The sequence below is a fragment of the Uloborus diversus genome, chromosome 7 (assembly GCF_026930045.1).
Source record: "Uloborus diversus isolate 005 chromosome 7, Udiv.v.3.1, whole genome shotgun sequence".
NCBI classification, from domain to species: domain Eukaryota; kingdom Metazoa; phylum Arthropoda; class Arachnida; order Araneae; family Uloboridae; genus Uloborus; species Uloborus diversus.
The window spans coordinates 2,554,083-2,571,036 of record NC_072737.1 but is presented as its reverse complement, the minus strand read 5'-3'; positions in this window follow the sequence as shown (position 1 = coordinate 2,571,036).

The following is a 16,954-nucleotide window of genomic DNA, read 5'->3' as shown; positions in this document are numbered from 1 at the left end:
TAACTTTTTGAGATATAATTGTTACAGTAGACATCTTTCTTCAAAAATATCGTACTTCAGAAAAGGAGTTTAAATGCAACTTCCGGTCTATAGTACAGTGTAGGAATCTGTAATAATACAGCTATAACTCCAGTTGTAAGTCCCGTAGAGTAAAAACTAAGACAGTTTTGGAAAGCTAATGAATTAGACTATAAAATGAAATCATTAAAACAATTACGAATATTTCATCGAAAATGTCGATTTTAACGCAGTCGGATACCTTAAATTCATGTATTATTTTTAAAAATATTAGCAGTCATTTTGTAGTAGTTGCAGTCTTCGGATGGAATAACTGAGCTGGCGGTGTATTTTAAGTATTTCTGCCTTAGCCCTGGCTTTAGTGCGGTAACTTACTACAAAATACCGTGATTTGCCATCAATCTTTCAGTTGAACCGCACCGTTGCTGCGGTCGCTCATCTGGTTTGCTAATTCTGCATTAGCTACCAGTTTGTTTGGCTCTCTTGGCTCCCTTACGAGGTTTTTCGCCTCCAGCTCATGTGATTCCTATTCCGGGCTGATGAGTGCTAAAAAGCACGAAACTGTAGTCCTCGGATGGAACAACTGAGCTGGCGGTGTATTTTGAGTATTAACAGTCATATGCTTCATACGAAAACCGCTCTGTTGTACAGTCCTTTGAAATGATTGGTGCCAAATTATTATCTATACCTCCTCATATCGGAGCACATATGGGCACTAATTTTTATGCGAATCGTTGTATATTGTTTGAAACTCAGCAGTTACGCTAAACGCTGAAAATCGTTCGATTGGTACACTCTCTGAAGAGATTGGTACCAGAAACTAATCATCACTAGTTCATATGGCTGTGCACATGTGTACCAAATTTCGTGAGATTCCATGGATTACGTTTTGAGTTAAAGCGCACACAAAAGATCGGTCAAATATATGTACATACACAAGTCGGCATAAGTTTCCGAAAATGGCCAAGACAGGTTTGAAAGACCTCAAAACGTGTAAATCTGTCAAAATGCAAATATTTTCACAAAACTAATAGTTTCTTCTGCATTGGAGAAGTAATTATGATAGCGAATGATTATCATTTTTCATTTGATTTCCAGTTCGCTAACATTTTGTCTTTTACTCATTAACAATGATGGGGTTCCTTGAAGTAACTGCTAAGTAAGCACTAAGGGCTCCATGGCTGAAAAATTTGGGGAACCGCTGGCGTAGTCCAGTGATTTTTCAAGCTGGAATCGCAGACCAATACTAGCAGAAGGCGAGCAATTTCCTTGTGGTCCCCGAAGAGCTAGTGAAAATTAATCTACAGTGAAATGCCGTTATAACGAATACCAATACGACGAAATGTCTGTTTCAACGAAATTAATTTTGAGTCCCGATTTAATTGGGCCGTCGTGGCCTGATCGGCAAGGTATCTGACTTGTGACCGGAAGGTCTCGAGTTAGTAGACCTAGCGGTCGAAGATCTACCGTCTTCATTAACGATGGCTGGAGGACGTTAAATATGCTCGTAGTCACAAAGTCCTCCAAGTGAAACGATACCTCTGGGGGTGCTGGACCAGGGATTGCTCGGCTTCTGATCTGGTTCAAAAAATCAGAGCTGGCTTCAGGGTCCCGTCCAACTGGTTAAAACACAAATAGTGGTAGGTACGGGGGACCCCGGAGTAAAAAGTGAAAAGTCTGGATTTAATTTCCGTTACGCTGCTTGAAATCCACAGAGCTGTTCCTTGAAGTTCGTTACAACGCGGCATCGTTTCAGTAATTGTAATTAAATTTATTTTTAAAGCTTTCGGATTTATGTCATTATCTCTGCCGTATATAGCATCGTATCTCAGGATTCAGAACGGTAACAGTAGTGAAATGGTGTAGACCAGGTTTTCCTTCTCTGTTCGCCCCCCATCCCACGTGCGACAAATAAACACGTGATAAATAATGTTCTTCGATGCTTTCGCTTTTCGGGTCTAATGCGGTGCTTTGAATGCTCGTTTCGAGATCGGAAACGGGGCCAGTGGTCCCGCTGCGACAACGACGGGCGATTCGCCGAAGAAAACCCTTTTTTCTTCACTCCAGGTCCTTCATACCTTCCCTATAAGGGAGTATCATAGACTAATAATAAGAGTAGACCGAGCTATGGCAACCCTTCTGCTGCTCATAAACCAAACCATGTGACTGGTGGATATCCTAGCAACAGCGGGCGTCGATCGTTGCAGACGATCAACGCCCGCTTGAGAAATAAAATAAATAGAACTGATGGAACACGGAAGAATGATCTCTTATGGAGTCCGATTTGTAAATCTTATTCTAAGCTGTAAATATTTTGTTAATATAGTGAGTTTTTCGTTTAGATAGTACTATGCACTTTCTTTAGTCAATTTCAATAACTCTTTTAGCAATTAAAGATGCAAGCGCCCAAAAAGAATCGGCAAACAGTGAGATTTTTACCTACCATTTCAATTTAAGATACCGATTAGTACATTTTTGCGTTAACGCAAAACGTTTACGCCATTCCGTTCACGCCAACGCTGACTTAGCAGTTCCGAATGAAATAAAAGTGACTGAAAACTGTGATCAAAAACTAATGACTAATCTCAAAATAATGCATAACTAAAAGAAAAACAGTTCAATCTCTGCACCTGGAAAAAACTTATAATGAAAACACATTACGTATTAAAATACGTGTCGAGTGCCAAACTAGAGATAATGTTGCCATCTAGCAACCATGTTGCCAAAGTTTTCGCCAAGCCTCCCACCAGTCACATGATGTATCCATGAACCAATTTTTTTCATCAGCAAGTCTGGGAAAGCTCGGTCTACTCTTTATTATTAGTCTATGATGCGATCTGATTTATCTGCTTTTTTTTTTCCTCCAGCTAATCAAGCAAGGACGAAATTATTATGTGTTGAAAAGATACTCTGTAACCATGGGTGTGTTTTCAGGGCCGCGACTGGGGCTCTCCCTCAGGGCTCGATCAAGATATCGAAAGGGCCCTAAGCCAAATACTTTTTTTGGGGCCCTGTATTTTAAACTTCACAGTTTTAGCCAACGCCTAAAACAATTTTAGCCACAGACTAAAGTAATTTCAACCTTTTTGCGGGACCTTAAATAGCGAGGGCCCTAACGGCCATAAAAGACCACGGCCTAGCTGCCCTATTCAGTAATCAGGCCCTGCTTTCCCTTCCCCCTGGAACTTTCACCTCGATTAATATTAATGTAGCGGCAGTTGGAAACGAAATTTTAGTGTTTTAATTTTTGGGGTTGTTCACAGATGAAGACACCCTTTGAGGAAGGGAGAGAGTTCGTTGGGACAGCTTGTGACAAAGGGGAGGGATGGGTATAACAAGAAGCGTGACAGCTCGCATTTTAAATAATATGCTTCTGAGAAACAGCATGACATGTGACAAAAGTTTAGAGGGGCAAGGCAAAGTGTGACACTTTGACACGGGAGGAAAGGGTCAAATTTGATGAAAAAAAAGTGTCCACGGGCCGTAGATTGGGCATCACCGGTTTACTGTTATTGTTTGTTAAAGAGTTGATCTAAATATTTAAAAATATATATATATCGGGAGAACATATTTTCTACGAGCAATATGATTCAACTGTTCAGAAAAAAAAATTGGCAGTGATGAAATCAATCTTTTTGAAATGTATCGAACATGAGGGTGATTTCAGGGATTTTTTTTTTTTTTTTTTTTTTTTGGAGCAATCACGATTGCTTATTGTTCTCACTTGACTGTTTTGATGTGCTATCATTTTGTTTTCCCGCCAGCACCCTCCGCACCATCACCGTCGATCGGCTCCTCACGATGCTGCTCCTATAGCGAAAGCCGTCTCCAGGTTGCATCCATGTCCTACACACACTCGCATACATACACAACTACACAGACACGCACACACACATACACCTACACACACAAACACATACACACAACTACCCACACACTCATGCCTGCACACAGACACAAACACATATGCCTACACACACATGCACATACCCCGCCCCACGCACACAAACACTCATACACACAACTACCAACTCTCATGCTTGCACACAGACACAAACACACATGCCTACACACACATACCCCCTACACACAAACCCCTCCACACACAAACACACATACCCCCCACACACAAACACACATCTCCCCCACACACAAACACACACGCCTACATACACATACACACTCGTGATTGCGAAAAACATAATTTGAATTCCAGATGTCAAAATTCAAATTTTTTTTTTTTTCGACAAAAAAGTCAAAGGTCAAATATATCACCCTGACATAGTTCGGTCGTTGAAGCATTTCATTTGCAGCGAAACGCGAATCCTTTTTCTCGATCTTTCTTCTTCCTCTTCCAGTAACTCCGCATTGGTAACTTTATTAAATAACTAGTGATACCCGCACGGCTTTGCCCGTAATAGAAAAATCAAAAGGTGTTTTGGTTCGCCTGTATATTTACAAATAATGTATGGTGAATTTTCTCGCCAGTTGGCTTGTACCCATCTTACGGTTCCACGTTATGATCATTTCGTATCTCGCCAATTGGCTTGTGCCCATGTTACGGTTCCTCGTTATGATAATTTCGTAATTGACTCGTCCATCTTATGATTTTTTTTTTCGTAAAATTGGAATAGAAAAAGAACCACATCGAATTTTCGAAACATCGCTTCGAGGTGCACACCTCCATGCTACATACTAACTTTGTGCCAAATTTCATGAAAATCGGCCGAACGGTTTTACGCGCTATGCGCGTCACAGACATCCAGACATCCTCCGGACAGAGAGACTTTCAGCTTTATTATTAGTAAAGAAGATAAAGATAAAGATTATCTCAGAAAAGATTCTGAGATCAGAGCGGGAAAATTCGGAACGGTAATTATAAAAACGGCGAAAAAATTGGCAGTCATTTTTGTAATGGTGTTGTTTTCTTCAGTCAAAAGTAGTACTTTTTGTCCCTGAAATTGATAGAATAAGCAAAAAAAAAAAAAAAATATCATGGACCCAGAAAATACTTTCATCTTCCCAACAGTTATTTTTTAATTCATTTTTTAAACTGTCCGATTTTTCAAACAAGGCGTGGTCTTGATGACGTCACAAATGATGCTTCTTGGCGCATCTTTGAACCGCGTTTCCACGTTATGATAATCAAGAAGCGAATCAAATATTGCGCTCTACGCTTGCTATCAACACTAGCGTTGCCAATACCCTGGAGTAAAGATGTGAATTAAATATTGTGGTTTGTGAATGGCATTTCATCATTTGTGATGTCATCAAACAGAAGCGTAAGCAAGGAAAGCGCACCGATTTAAGTAATTTTTTTTTTAAATATTCAACTTGTACAAATTATTTAAAAAATGGTCAGATCCTATGTTTCTACGCATGCTCTTTCAGAAAAAAAAAAAATACTTTTAAAATTTTGAAAACGACCTCATTCGATGGTATTGTTACAAATTCTGTAAATAGTAATTATTGCAGTAACGTAACCTGTAAATAGTTTCCCGTAATGAATATACAACCCCTTTTCATTCCGCTAAAGTATACGAACCCCTATTTCCTTTTCTTTTCATTGATAAAATTTGATAACGGTCTACGCATTTCTGGAAGCAGAAAGAATGTTGTGGAAACTTCTTCGATGTTTATAAAAGCGTCCTGCGTGATAAAAAAAAGGGAGTTTCGATTGAGATTTCGAACTGAGAGCGTTTTTGCTCTGTTTATTGCGAGGCATTTCGCTGTGTTGTTTTCGTATTTGGAAGTAAATACGTGTGTAAACGTTGAGTTTCCGGTGTTGTGTGATAGTTGCTTAATTGCTGATGAATAACTTAGCAGTTGTTGACGATCTTTCCTGTACATAGTGTAAATAAATTTCCTGTGCTTTTATCAAGAACTGTGTCTTCATTTCAAGAAAGTGGAAGTCGCATCGAATCCGTTACAGTATTTTATCAGAAAATTGTACGTCAAGTTCTGCAGGCATTCTTCAAGAAGTCGTTTTTTGGGGTTCTGAAACTTTCTCCACAAAGGCTGTCGTTTCAAAAAGTATACAGTTGAGGGTTTTTTTATTTTTTTTGTCAGAATAAACTACTTTTCTATCGAAAAAAAAAAAGATTTGAAAAACCTGAGAATTTCCAGGCTGTCGCCAAACGCCTCTATACCCTTTTGATTATCGGAAGTGGCCCGATGGGAGGGTCCTGCACAGGGTCGTCCTGATGGGAGGTCACTGTGTCCACCCAAAAATTTCCTTATTTGGAAATTTTTGTCTGACGATTCGGCGAAATTTGGAGTCCATTCGGCAAATTGAGACTTTCCGCCCTTCCAAAAATTTAAGTTCGGGACGCCCTTGTCACTCCTCCTTGTCACCAACTGTCACAAATTCATGAACCCCCCTTTAAAGCGGTCCCTTGAAATTTGGAGACAGCATTGCAATATTGCACTTCATTCTACCTTTTTAACCCTTTCAGGGGCGCGTCATTAATTTTTGAGAAATCTTAAGAAAAAACACCACAAATGGGTTTATTTGATCATCTAGATATAGATTTTTCAGTTAAAAAAATGTTTTCAGAATTTTTTTCACTGAGGGTGGTGTTCCCATTTATTCACACCCCCCACCTGGGGAAGGACAAAAACATGTTTATGCATGTAAACATGATTTTGAATCTTTTCGAACAATATGATTGACTACCTCAGGAAAAACGAAGAAAAATGATTCACTCTTTCAGCGCTAATTAAAAATTTTAAAATCTGAAAAAAAAATCAATTTTTGGGGTAAACGAAAAATTGAAAATTTGGTGATTTGAACAAGAAATTGAGCCTACGATTTTTTTTTTTTTTTTGTTATTCTACCATCTAATGTTGTTCATTGAACTTAAAAGAAGAGGACTCAAGCGATTTTGATTCAAAAAATTCGGAAAAAAGAGAGAAAAAAATTCATAAATTAGTGGTTTCACTGTGCAACCACTGCCCCTGAAAGTGTTAAATGGCGCAGATTGTCGGCGTCGGGGCTGTCCACAAATGCCATCACGCCTTTTAGGGAAAAATTGTGACAAAGGGGAGTGGCGTCACTACGGGGGTGCAGTCCGTGCCGGGTGTCATCCGTCTGGGGGGTGACACCCAAAGTGAAATTGCAAGTTTTTTTAAAAATAAAAAAAGCTAAATTGCATTTTTAAGACTACACATTTGACAATTTTCCCGAGGGGGGGGGCATGTCACCACAAATTACGGCCCACGCCACTGGTGAAATCGTACATTTAGGTATAATGGATATGTTATTGAAAAAAGAAAAAAACGTGACGCGTGACAAAGGGGGGGGGGACAGCTCCTTCGGCTTAAAAAAACAGCCCCTTCGCTGGTGTCTGTGTTAAGGCCCCTATATATACGAGCCGACGCATCAGCTTAAGATTAGCCTTAAGCTGATGCGGAGCGCGTGTTTGAGTGGTTATCTTTTCTGGCGAGTTATCGCATTTGGTGATTGTTCACTGTGAGTAATTATTAGCCGCACGTGATTTGTTTGTTGAATAAAATAATAGTTTAAAAAACTAAAAAAACACGCTTTCATAACAAAATGAACTAAAAAGTGAAAAATAATCTTTGGATGATAGTAGTTGACCAATCACTTAATTTTAATGTAAAACAAAAAAGCGTGGGGTGCTGTCTATTTACATTTTTGCTTGGACAACAAATGGAAGAAATTCAAGACAACTGATAAGAAGCCCCCCACGCTTTTTTGTATTACATTAAAATGAAGTGATTGGTCAACTACTATCATCCAAAGATTATTTTTCACTTTTTAGTTCATTTTGCTACGAAAGCGTGTTTTTTTAGTTTTTTAAACTATTATTTTATTTTTCTGTTTTTTAGTCTTATGTTGGAAAATTATCAGGCAAAGTTTTTTTGTTTTTTTTTTTTTTTTTTTGTGCGGTATATGAAAATTTGAATCACATTGGGACTTAATTGACGAAATTATTTGTAAAACGAGTGCGAGGTAATATCTCAAAGTTAAGACAAGGGCACCCCGATGGGAAGCTACTGTGAGTCATCGATGTCTGTTTGCGGAAATCATATTTATATTACTTTGAAAATTTGAGATGTATTTGAATAAAAGTTTTGTTCAACAATGGTCTGATCAGCAATGAATTTCCAATGGAAGGCTCACCTAAATTTTGGCATGAAATGAGTTAAAAACAATTATATTTCATGTTCTAATTACCTTGGAACATTGGAACAAATTTTGTCCGATGCCGAAAAATTAAAGGTTTTTGTAGATATTTTTAAATATTTTTTGCGAGCATTTTTTAATGTATTTTTTTTTTTAATTTTTCCTTTTTCACATTGTTGGATTTATGCCAAAATTTTGATTAAAATTGGAGGAAACTAACAATTAAAAGAGTTGATTAATTAATTTGATTATAGAATATTGCATTGTCATCGGGTCTGAGGTCGCGTGCCAAATTTCAAAAGAATCCGATCGCAGGAAGTGGGCGAATTTTGAGCTGCAAGATTCCATTACAAGATACATACATACATACATACATACATACATACATACATACATACATACATACATACAGGTGAAGCTAATAAAAGCGTGTTAATAATAAAATATTATTTTCGGCAAATTTGGCGAAATCCGAAACTTTGCTGTAGTAACCCTAACAGCGCAACAATGGAAAATCCGATCCAAAATGGCTAAACTTACGCTGATGCGTCGGCCTATCTATATAGCGGCTCTAGTCTGCGTGCATGCTCCTATTTTATCATTTCGTAATTTGCGAATGTCGTAAATTGATCATATTCGGTTGTCCGACCTAGCGTTGTGGTTGGAAGAAAAAAAAATATATTTACAGCTTCGACCAGTGAATGAACAGTTCGTAATTTACTTTTAAAAGGAAAGTTTTCCTAAGATGAATTGTCAGATCTTTCTATGCAATTTCGAAAAGAAAACAAACAGAAACAAAAAAAGAAAATCATTGGAATTTTGACGTCTTAAATTCAAATTATATTTTTTGCAATCACGGATTGCGATAGGACCCTACTCGTTGAGTTTCTTGCTTCTACAAATGGACTGGAATGGAAATGGAGAAGAAATTCGCAACCGTCAAATTATGACTGGTGATTTTCTAAATTGGGTAATGCAAAGCATCCATAAAGAAAAGAAATGGACATAGCAAATTCGCACTCGTATGCTCATCATAAAGATTAAATTCTCAATGTATACCATTATGGTATTGTTATTTCTTATCCATCTTAAATGATACGAATTAGTAATCTGGAAATGTTGTATTTTGATGAAGTTTTGCTTTTTAAGTTCATTATGTTGATGTTTTTCCTGAAGAAACGGAAATTTCAAACCCCTCCCGCTTTAAAAAAAATAATAATAATAATTAAAAAAAATCTGCTTAAGTTAAGCCTTGAATAAAAGCAAACAATTTGTAATTGTGGCGACGAAAATTTGTCCCCTAAATGAATATTAAAACAACGAGTTAAACTTGCTCTCGTCACTATGGTAATCTTCAAAAATCAGAGCAACATCAACTTTGGCCAAATGAGGAAAATAAGCAATTTGTGCTAACTCAAAAAAAAAAAAAAACCCCAAAATCATCCAGACTGTGGCGTAACTATGAACGTGTCCCCCCCCCACCCCCCTGAAACAAATGTCCGAAAAAAATTGCAAAACTTTTTCTCTTAGAAAGAAAAAAAAAACAAGACTTTCCTCTGAATAGTATGCTAAAAAAATTCCTTCCAGCCCCCCACCACAAACAGCATCATTAAAGATCGTCTGAATATTGTTTTAGGACACGAATGTCAAAAAAAGAAAAAAAATCCGGTAAGTCTCTGAAAGCCATCTTATTCCCTAATGTTACTAAATTCGGATGACAATCGCGTTTTAAAGACTTCAATTTAGAAAAATTTCTTATGAAAGACCCTTGAAACTCCCCCTCCAGGCGCTCATCATTCGGATAATTATGGGAGTAAACTCCCCCCCCCCCCCACTGTATTTTAAAAAATGTATGGTAGTTAAATGCAATAATATGAGAGAGTGTCACGCCTGTGATTCATGCCATCTTATACCAACTGTTATTCATCTTATTAAAAGACCAAATCAAAATTTCTGTACCAAAAAAATCTACAATCGTGCTTTGCAAATTTCAATTTCAAAAAATTTCCGAGGGAAGAGCCCATGAAACTCTACTCCCCTAACATCACCAAGATCGTCTGAAATTGCATTTGTAGAGCTAATTCCAGAAAAAAATTCCAGGGGAGAACCCCGAACCGATAACATTGTTGTGCGTTGACGATCTTCCAAAATGGCGTTTTCGGAACTTCAATTTTGAAAAATTGCTGGAAAGAACTCCTGGACACTATTGTTTTCCCAAACGTTACCGGGATGGTCAACAATCAAGTTTGAAAGATTTCAAATTTTGGAGCATTTCTTAGAGGAGGTCCTTCGAACGTCCTCTCCAACTAACCATGGGTGGATTTATAACAGGGGGGGGGGGGGGAATCCCGCCACTATAAAATGTCATTAAAAATGATGTGATTTTTTTCTCCTTTTTACCTCCTTTTACAAAAAAGAAACCCCTTTTACAAAAAAGGAAGCATTGTATTTGCAAAAACATTTTCACTCAAAAATCGGCCTTAATTTCCATTTTGCGCGCCCCCGAATTAATATTGAGTTTTTTCAACCCTACCACACACGTGGATATATATATGCCTTGGAACCTACAGATACTCGAAATATCCATTATGACGAACCCCGAGTTAATTACAACGAGTTTTCTCGTTACGTCCGTATGTACTATGTATGTGCGTATGTATCTCGCACAACTCAAAAGCGGTACATCCTAGAAAGTTGAAATTTGGTACGTAGACTCCTAGTGGGGTCTAGTGGTGCACCTCTTCTTTCGGTTGCATTCGGATGTTCCAAAGGGGGTCTTTTACACCTTTTAGGGGTAAAATCATTGTTAGTTTCAATGCAAACTCCAGTGGTGTTACAATTTGGCAAACACTTGGCAATCTATCGCCAAGCTTTCTGTTCCCAAGTTTTGTCGCCAACATGGTGACAAATTTGGCATTTTTTTTTTTCAAATCTGGTTTCAATTTGGCCATATTTAGAGAGTTAACCATTGAATCACGTTAAAAATGCCGATATTGGGAAAATTTATCCGTATAAAAACGTTTTCTTTGCATCGGTTCGCAACAAACTTGGGGTGAAAATATTTAAAATGTTTCTTTGCTCACTCCGAGGCACTATTATCATTAAATTGGAGTAAAAAGAAGTCATGTGATGCACACATCAGCTTTTTTTTTTTCTTTTTTTTTTTTTTTAAATAGTTCAGAAGGGAAAATGAGGAGAATAGCGAATGTCCTTTTCTGATCGGAGAAAAGAAGAAAAAAACACCTAACATTAAACAAAGATAGTAAAGCTGTCACTATGGTGCTAAAAATGTTTCTAAAATGACTATTTTTAACTGAAAATCATTTGAGCAAGTATATATAATAAATGAAAATATAGAATAAACGAGCTATGCATTCAGCTGCAATACTAAACATATTCGACGATTATTTTAACAAATTAGAAGCTAAAACAGAGAAACCGAGGAAACTCCCCCCCCCCCCCCCCACCGCTAACAGAAAGATCTATTCGTTATAATTTATTACCTTTCTTTTCAGAATGTTTATTTTAAATTTGCGTGATTTCCAAAGCTAGGTATTTTGGGCTGTTATTATAGACGAAAGAGTTTTGAAGAATGGTTCATATGTTCAAAAGAAATTGGCTGATTTGAAGTGAATGCTATTACAAAAGTGCAGAGCTAAGAGGGTTTTGTATAGCAAAATAACGTAACAGTTAACACCATTCTCAATGAATTTATGTAACAATGAAACAAAAAAACTGGAAAAATTGTCCAACCACTTGCACAAACAGAGAGTAAAAACACTGCAGGTAAACAGGACATTTCTGTGGATGCTGCCGTTTACCTGCACACTGCAGGTAAACGGCAGTATCTGCAGAAATAAGTTTTTGAGATATTTGAAGAAATGTGTGGCGGATTCAATACTAACAATAAGGAAATGTTGGAATTACACGTTTTTTTAGCCTTTTTTTTTTTTTTTTTTTTGCAAATGAGCATGCTTGTAGAATGAAGCTAGCGTATAACAGATGACAGAAATACGAAATAAAAATTAATTAATTTGAATTTTGACATCTTGAATTCAAATTATGTTTTTCGCAATCACGTGTTTTTTTGCGGGTGTGCAGGCGTGTGTGTTTGTGTCTGGGTGCAGGCACGTGTGTGTATGTGGGTATGTGTATGTGGGTATGTGTGTGTGTGTATATGTGTATGTGCCTGGGTATGTGTTTGAGTGTGTGTGTAGATGTGTGTGTTTGTGTGCAGGCATGTGTGTGTATGTAGATGTAGATGTGCATGTATGTGTTGTGTGTGTGTGTATGTAGGCGTGTGTGTTTGTGTCTGTGTGCAGGCATGTGTGTGTATGTGGGTATGTGTGTGTGTATATATGTGCATGGGTATGTGTTTGAGTGTGTGTGTAGATGTGTGTGTTTGTGTATGTGTGCAGGCGTGTTTGTGTCTGTGTGCAGGCATGAGTGTGTGGGCGTGTGCGTGTGTGAGTGTGTAGGCATGCGTGTGGGTGTGTATGTGTGTAGGACATGGATGCAACCTGGAGACGGTCTTCGCTACAGGAGCAGCATCGTGAGGCAGCCGGCCGACAGTGGTGCTGCAGAGGGAGGCGGGGGGGGGGGAAATAAAATCGGTGTAACGCCAAAAACAGTCAAGTAAGAACAATAAGCAATCGTGATTGCTCAAAAAAAATGAAAAATTCTCAGTTGCTGTCCTTAACCTGCCCATGGCAGTATAAACGATGCGTTACTTTTTTTTAGGAAAAAATAGGAATCTCAATCTCTAGCAGAGTTTAAAACAAAAATTTCAGATTTTTCAGAATCATACATTGTAGAGAAAACATCTGAATAAAAGAAAAGGGGAGGGAGTTTCGCACATTTCTTATAACATCGCTTTACTACCTGATGAAATGCTTTTATAACTTTTTTCTTTATTTTTTTAAAAGAGAAAAATATGTTAACAAAACTAAATTAGAGCTCTACTTCATGCGCTCAGAAAATTTTAACCGAGACTTTACTTTTTTTTATTTATTTTTTTTTATTTTATTTTTTTTTTATTTTTATTTTATTTTATTTTATTTTTTTTTGACAGAGAGAAAGAGGAAGTACTATCACTAACTAAATAAATTTCAGTTTCCTGAATGTCCTGGTTATTTATTTATTTTTTATGCAGAGGATAAATACCATTTTATTTACTTTCTAATTACTGTTTAAAAAGTAAGGTGAGTCATAATCATCTTAAATAAGTTAAATAAGCAAGTCATTGTCATGATTGAAATCTAAATAAGTCATTCCTTAAAAGTTTTGAAAAAAATATGCTGAAATTTGATAAAATTCGATACAAACCTAACACAGATTGGTAGAATCATAAAAGTCCATTATAAAGCCATAAAAGCTGATGAATTTTCGTAAAAATTACACCAAAATTAAATAAAAGTGTGCAGGTCGGAGTGAATTACACTGGGGCCAGATTTGCCTATAAGTTAAACAAGCTATAGCTTATAGGGCCGCAACTGCTTTGAAGTGGGCCCATAACTCGCAAAAAATTGCATGATTTGTTCCTAAAAAAATGAAAAATGCTTGAAAAAACGCTTTTAATTTTCCGAATGCTTGAAAACCTTGAAATTTTGGAAAAGTGTGGCAACAAATCTTAAATTTTAAAAGTTCTAACAATTGGGAGGGGCTTAGGGGAGGAATGCCAAAATATGTCAAATTCAGCTTGCATCAAAAAGGTATAAATCATGGGTCTCACGTTTCTATATCATATTACTTGAGATAAAATTTTTGTGATTCACATGTTTCATACCTTGCTATTTATTTAATCCCGAATGCAGTATTTTGGAAATTCTTTTATATTGCTTGCTGACTTCTACTACATATTGTTAATCTGTTTAGCCCGGGAAAAAATTATTGCACTACCTCTATTCCTTTTCATTTTCTGCGCTGCTTATATTGAAAAAAGGTTGTTGTATAATGGGAAATTTATAGTTTAATTTTTCTTTTAAACTCAAATAGCTGTTTCTTACATAGTTTGGACAATACTGTAAAACTGTACAAACTAGGACTCATTTTCAGAGACTGGAAGGTGTAGTTTTAATTGTTCTAGAATCCTTGAAAAGAATTAGATGTCTTTCAAACTTCTAAGCAAAGTGTGCTTCAATTTTATTTCTTATGAAGTGCATAAGTTATGAATACAGTCGAACCTCCATATATCTAACTTCCACATATCGAAATTTTCTATATATCAAAATTCCAGCAAATTTCAATGTTCATTACACAGAAAAATTGTTTTTATATATCGAAAAAATCTCTATATATCGAAATTTTTTTCAAGACATTTGTAGATTTTATTTCCGCTTTAGACTGTTTTGTCTCATGAAAAATGAAGGTTAGGGGAGAAAATTATGTTCACTAAAGGTTGCTACGAAACTCATAAGGAATCTGGGGTTGAGGGGTGTGTAGATAGGTCGTTGTTTCGATCTAGAGGTCTTAAATTCCCTCAAGTTTATTTCAAATATGACCAGTAACATTGTAAAATCAGTTTCAAGTCATCCCTTTTGTCTGTTGATTATCATTCCTCGTCTTTTTAGCTTCAGTGAAAATCATTCAAGTTAAGCAGATTGATCTTTTACTTTTCTCTCGATTACACTGTCAAAACGAAACCCCCGTAATGTTGCGAATCAAGTTAATTGCCGAAGAATGACGATGTATGACGGCGCAAAAATGTCATTTCTGTTAGTTTTTTATTTTTTAACTTTCATTTAATCTGATGCCCATATAAATTAGAAATTGGGTTTTATACACGAAAATTATCTTTAATTTTAGTGTTTTAGGAGATTTTTACGATGAAATAAGATCGTTTCCATACATCAAAATTTCTATATATCGAATTTTTTCCCCGGAAATTTGCTACTTCGATATATTGGAGGTCCGACTGTAGTTCAAATGGGCAGTATGTTACTCTCTTGTGGTGTGTGTGTGTGTGTTACCTATTTTCCAACTTTATACTCTTTATTTTAAAGCATTAACTTACATTACAAAGCACATTTAAAGTATACAGGGTGTTCCGTTTTAACCTGCAAGACCTCTATTTTTGCAACTGTTCGTCCTAAATGCATAACATTTTTAATTGCAAAAATGTTCAAAGATATTGAATGTTTGAAGCAAAAATAAAAATGAGTCAAAAAATACAAAATTTAACTTTTTACATGGGCCCTAGGTCCCCTAACTAATATTTAGGGAAATAATCTCCATCAAAAAAACAATTCCAACACAAAAAGTTTGACATTAGTACGACCAATATTCACCGAGATATAAAACGCAGCGTTTTGTGACTTACACCACTTTAGACTCAACGTCAATAACACCTTTCGGGGGGAAATATAACGGTTAACAAGGGTTTAAAACTACATGTGTCATTTAAGAACTAAATGACAATCTGTATTTTACTTGGAATGTGCTATGATATAAGATTGAGTATATTTCTTTGTCTCAACTTTATATTTCCCCTAACAGAATTTTTCTTCTCAGCCTCTTTAGAATTCAATAATAGCAACAAAAAAATATATTTTTTAACTTAAATTTTACACATAAAATTGATTTTGGACGGTATTTGATACATTTGACAAAGAGGTTTTTGATCTGATAATTTAAACCATTGTTTAAGCTTAAGCAGTTAAATAACCACCCTGAATTCAGGGCTAAAGCCAGAACTACATGCAATATACCAACAGTCCAGTCATCCCATCTGGAGATGGAGATTTCGTTCTTGTTATGGACTCATCAGTCTGGAATAGGGAATAACTGAGCTGGGGGCAGAAGTCATCTCATTGGCTTAGGGGTTGTAACTTATTGCTTAATAACAAAGCTTTGCCTTCAACTTACGAGTTGAACTGTACTCTCGGCCTCTATGGTATGACATCTGCCTCCAGTTCAATTATTGACTATCCCAGACTGATGACTCCATAATAAAGACTAAACTGCAAACTCTGAATAGGATGACCAGGCTATTATTACATTGCATGGTTTAAGCCAGGGATCTCTAACCTACGGCCCACAGGCCAAATCTGGCCTGCGAGAAGCTTGCAAACTAAACACATTTTTTTTTATTTGATGTATTATATTTCTTTTTAAGCATTTTAGAAGAAAACTGAGCCAAGAAAATCTCAAAAACCACTGCTAAGCCTGATCGTAGCCAGAGGGGGGCAGAAGGGGCAACTCCTCTCCCTAGACAAAAGTCTAAGCTTTCACTTTCCTCCCAAAAGTCACATAAGATCAGGGCCGGATTTAAGGGAGGACAGGCGGGCTACTGCCCCGGGGCCTCTACAACAAAGGGGCCCACACAATAAAATTTTTACAAAATATCCTAACTTTCACGGGTCGAAAATATCGGATATGTACATGTATACATCAAAATATTCGAATATATATCAAAGTATCGGATATTTTCGAAAATAGGATGATCTTTTCGAACCCTGATTAGGGGCCTCCACTCCTTCATTGCCTTGGGGCCTCCACACTTCCAAATCCGGCCCTGCCTAAGATAGTTTAAAATTGCATTTTTGGGACTTCAGTTTCAAAAAATTTCTGGAGGATAGTTGCTTACCTGTTCTTTTCTCCTCATTTGACCAAAAATAACTGAACCATCTGTACTAAAATAATGTTGGGCTGTTGCCCCGCCTTGCCTCCAAAAATTTACAATGTGGCCCTTAAGCAAAAAAGGTTGGTTTATGCTCTATCAAAAAAAAAAAAAAAGTGCCCTCACTTTTGATTTTCAATAAAATTTGGGGAGGTCTGAACCCTCACATG